General features: G+C 40.3%; 1 protein-coding gene across 1 annotated transcript in view; it reads left to right on the top strand.

Annotated features, from left to right (window-relative positions):
• Positions 1 to 5,093, top strand: part of LOC118407059 (protein O-mannosyl-transferase TMTC1-like) — a gene marked incomplete at its 3' end in the record, with an annotated part of 31,751 nt that overhangs the window by 4,718 nt on the left and 21,940 nt on the right. The gene's annotated exons all lie outside the window — the stretch shown is intronic.

Raw genomic sequence — 5,093 nt, forward strand, 5'->3', positions numbered from 1 at the left:
GTGAGCCATTGTGCTTAAGCGTGCATTAGAAGTTTGCTGCAGTTTTGTGGTTTGTTTTTTTTTTGGTAAAAAATATTTACACCCCTTTTTTACTTTTTTTTTAGTAGAGTAGTCCCAGTAACTGATAGCCAACTGGGCAATTAGGCACCCCTGTCACCACTGTAAGCGGGGTGAATCACTATATACACATTAGGGATATGAAGCCGATGTCTGCACAGATCCATGTAACTAGTAGAAAGAGTAACTGTGACCATCCCTGTCACCTCTGTATGGAATGAACCTACATGTATATGTACACATTAGGGATATGTGCCAGGTGCAGGTGTAACAATAAGAAATAAAAAGGAAATGGTGAGGTCACTAGCAGGACCAGAAAGGTGTAGTTTTGGATCTCACCATTTACCATAGGTAGATAAGAACAATGATGGAGTAATTTTGCAAACGTCAAATCATATCAACCCCACAACACACCATACGCACCATCACAAAACAAAATATTTCATGCAGGTTTGAGTTTTCAGACTCTTGTTTGGTTTGATTCTAATAGGCAAGCTATTTTGTTATGAGCGTCCATGAATCACTGGAGTCTTTATCAGACTTAAGTCAGCATTTTTATGAGGATCAGGCAGGCTGTGTATAATGTGAATTGGTGGTTTTATGTTTTGTGGTTTTATTTTCCATTATAGTATGAGAGTGCAGTATATGACGCTACCATGAACTTAAAACAACCTCTCCATTTTCCCGCTAACCCAAAAGTAAATCCCCGCAAACATAAATGCATTTGCAGTATACTTAGGACATGCACTTTTCCGATCTAAACTTTCACTTGCCAGGGACAATTGGGCGAGTGGACTTGTTCAGCCCTGGGCTTGGCTACCTAGAACTGACAGCTAGCTTCTAAGATAGGCAGCCACCAAGGGCAAAGCACTTTGTCTGGCTGATATTATGACTTTGTTGTTCCGAATGTAATTCAACAGAAGTACCTGTAGACGTTGAAATGGTTGGGGTTTCTTTCTGTCTGCACTAAAACCCATTTTTAAAAGGCCAGTAGTTTTTGGAATGAGGTGTATGAACTGGGACATGTGGAAAGCTGCGATGACTACCCTGTCTGTCTAGTTCTGGTCTCAGGAGCACCATGATGTGGGTCCTGATGGATGTTGACTACCATTCAGTACTCACAGATCCATGGAACTGTTACTGGTGTTGATGTCTGTTCAACCAGACAGCACAGAGGAAATAAACTTATCATCTCTTCACAGCTTCCATACTGGACACAATGTAGTGATCAGGCCTTCAATTTCAGGAGCTGTCCCTTTTGGAATTACATTCACCCCTGTTTCATTCCTGACACGGTCTGCCATTGATTTTTGTACACTCTTCTGTGTTTCATTTGTACTAACTAATCTTAGTTCTGTCCATGTCTCCATACTAGCCCCTTGTGTGGGGCCTATATCGCACCTTTTGGACGAAATAAACAGGGTTATATTATGCTTCAACACTGCGAGTAACTCAAACGCATTGTCAACATGTTTTATAGTGTTCTAAGGTCAGAAGAAAAACAAATTAAGGTTAAGAGTATATCGTCAGATAGTCTGCCAATGCTCCTCCTTCCAAACATCAAAGATAAATTAGACTAAGCATTGCGACTCTGCAGGTGACGCTAACCCATCAAGATGGTCTATCTGTGTTACTGTAATAAACGAGCTGTCATGTTCTCTTGGGAGCTTAATGGAACAGGACATTTAACGAGATTGACTCTTAACGTCATGCCTAATTTCCCTTCTAAATTCAATTAGAGATTGCATATCAGTGGATGACTGGTTTGTGTGTGATATTGATTAATGTATCTATAGACAATTTTCAGCTATATTGCTGTTGCTTTAATGGTACAGAAATCTGAAATAGAGATTGTTTCAAATGGCCCCCAAAGTTCCCACCATCAACAACAGTTAGCACTGTATATACTACACATGATTTATAGACTGGTATCCACCATGCCAAAGCTCAATTTCACTTCTGTCATCAGGCCAAATTATATCAAATAGCTAGAGACAAATACCAACAGGCTTTTGGTCAGGGATACGTGCATGCCTCTTTTGGACATGCTGTTCTAAGAAAAAGTGGAAATTGGACGCCCTACGTTGAAGTAAGACCCCTAAAGATGCCCTTTGATTGGGGAGCAGATCCTCTGACAAGCATAAATTTTGATTGACCAGGGATTCTACATGGTCACAGTTAAAGACTAACCTGTTAAGCAGTACCTTTGCCCCTCAGGAAGCTCCATTTTCTTTTATTAAAATCCTCTTAATTCCTTGGAAGGAGGATCAGGGTTGGACAAGTTTTCTAAGATTCACTTGCCCAGCCGGGCAAGTACATAAAGAATTTGCTTCCGAAAAGTAGAGAAGAGTAGTCCCAGTAACTAATGGCTTATAGTCAAATTTAAAGTTACAGTCTTTGGCAATTTGCTTGCTTGAACCAACTTTTCAATTGCCCCAAATTTAAATGTCATTTTTCAATGTATTTTCACTTCCATCAATGGAATTCTGTTTATTGGCTACATTTTTTTTTAGGTTGACCAATGCTATGACTGTGAAATGTAGCAAGTATATCAAAATCTCGCTCAATGGAAAAAAATCTAACTTGCCCGATCGGACAAGTGGGGTAGGACATGCACTTGCCCGATTGGTATTTTCACTTGCCCGGGACAATAGGGCTAGTAGACTTGTCCTACCCTGAGGATGGGGGTTGGGGGGGGGGGGGGGGGGACCTGGACCCACCTGCAATACTCATGTCTATGGCGCTCACCACGCTGCCACTCTCAGTATGGCACGTAGAATTTTGGACCCTCCCTTATAATAAAATCCTAGCTAAAAGCCTGATGATCCAAAACGAACAAGTGTGAACGCTGTGTTGGAGATTATGTAAGCAGAGCTGATTATGGCCATGTTTGCAAAGTCAAAGCTAAAGATAGGGGGGCGTACCTAAAACCCGGAACTGGAATTGGACTTGGACTAAATGTCGGGAACCAAGTCCGGACTTGCAAAGACTATCTCTCAATTGGATTCCCTTTTTGTTCTAAACAATCATTATCTAAAACCTTCTATAGATAGAGAAATTTGCACTGGAGACAGACAAAAAACATTTTGTGTTTATTGCTGACCTTTTGTGTTTACACAAGCTGTATATAATGTGCATGTATTTTTCACATTGCATGTCAATTTCATGCTAACATCCAATTTTATATGTACCTAGCCCCCCCACACCCCCACACCCTCCTCCTCCAAAAAAAAATATTTTCTAGCACACAAAATATGCAATGATGATTTCAGGGGCCTGAATCCAGACCTGAACCTGAATATAAGTTTAGGTACGCACCACTAGCTAAAGATGCAATAGCTCAGTGAACTGCTCAACAGCACTTTGCAATTTAATTTCCTGGCAGCTTCCAGAAGCCATAGTAACTAGGATAATGGCAAACCTCCTTATCACATCGAGGCAAATGTTTTGGAGTACTGGTCCAAATTACAATTTTGCTTCCCTCGTGCTTAATGTTGTCTCATTGTAGCTGGAGGATGATTTCCCATTAAGTCTTATGTGATTTCCAACTGCCGTCCCAGCCACCAGGTCTCAGTGGGATCTGATCTGTATATATAAAGCCGATATAATCACCCTTCAACATAACACTCCAGCTTTGTAGGTATGTGGTGCTGCAGCAGCTGGTTTTATTACTATCATTATTGTCCCCAGTGATACTAATTGGTCTTTTCTTTTCTTTGTTTTAGTTTTTGTTTGTTACAACCATCCTGTCCTTAGTGCTGATTGGTCCTTTCTGTCTTGTTTTTAGTTATGTTTTGTGACAACCATGTCAATCATGAACTGTAGATTCTATGTATATACTCCACCAGGACAATCTGTTTTTAACTAACTTTGTAAGACAAGTCAAACAGTTTTGCTACGATCAGACTTTTAATAGTTTTAATGCTATGTCAATTGGACTTTTAGCCATTGCACTCGACCATTGTACTCGCATCTGCATTTTAGACATTGTAATTCGTATATTTATTCATTATAATATTCATGCTATACGTCTAATGTGTATTGTTTATGTTACAATGTTTTTGTGAATAGCAATTATGTAACGTTGAACAATGTAAACAAGCCTGATAATTCGGCTTTCGAGCCGCAAGTTGGCTGTGATACAAATAAACCATTCTCTCTCTTTCTCTCTCTCTCTCTCATCCTGTCCTTAGTGCTGATTGGTCCTTTCTGCCTTTGTTTTAGTTGTAGTTTGTTACAACCATCCTGTCCTTCGTGCTGATTGGTCCTTTCTGGTTTTGTTTTAGTTGTAGTTTGTTACAACCATCCTGTCCTTGGTACTGATTGGTCCTTTCTGGTTTTGTTTTAGTTGTAGTTTGTTACAACCGCCCTGTCCTTGGTGCTGAATGGTCCTTTCTGGTTTTGTTTTAGTTGTAGCTTGTTACAACCATCCTGTCCTTTCTACTGATTGGTCCTTTCTGTCTTTGTTTTAGTTGTAGCTTGTTACAACCATCCTGTCCTTGGTGCTGATTGGTCCCTTCCGGTTTTGTTTTAGTTGTTGTTTATTACAACCATACTGTCCTTGGTGCTGATTGGTCTTCTCTGTCTGTTTTAGTTGTAGTTTGTTAAAACCATCCTGTCCTTGGTGCTGATTGGTCCTTTCTGTCTTTGTTTCAGTTGTAGCTTATTACAACCATCCTGTCCTTGGTGCTGAATGGTCCTTTCTGGTTTTGTTTTAGTTGTAGCTTGTTACAACCACCCTGTCCTTGGTGCTGATTGGTCCTTTCTGGTTTTGTTTTAGTTGTAGCTTGTTACAACCATCCTGTCCTTGGTGCTGATTGGTCTTCTCTGTCTGTTTTAGTTGTTGTTTGTTAAAACCATCCTGTCCTTGGTGCTGATTGGTCCTTTCTGGTTTTGTTTCAGTTGTAGCTTATTACAACCATCCTGTCCTTGGTGCTGAATGGTCCTTTCTGATTTTGTTTTAGTTGTAGCTTGTTACAACCACCCTGTCCTTGGTGCTGATTGGTCCTTTCTGGTTTTGTTTTAGTTGTAGCTTG

This window comes from Branchiostoma floridae, chromosome 19 (assembly GCF_000003815.2).
Source record: "Branchiostoma floridae strain S238N-H82 chromosome 19, Bfl_VNyyK, whole genome shotgun sequence".
In the NCBI taxonomy this organism is placed as follows: Eukaryota; Metazoa; Chordata; class Leptocardii; order Amphioxiformes; family Branchiostomatidae; genus Branchiostoma; species Branchiostoma floridae.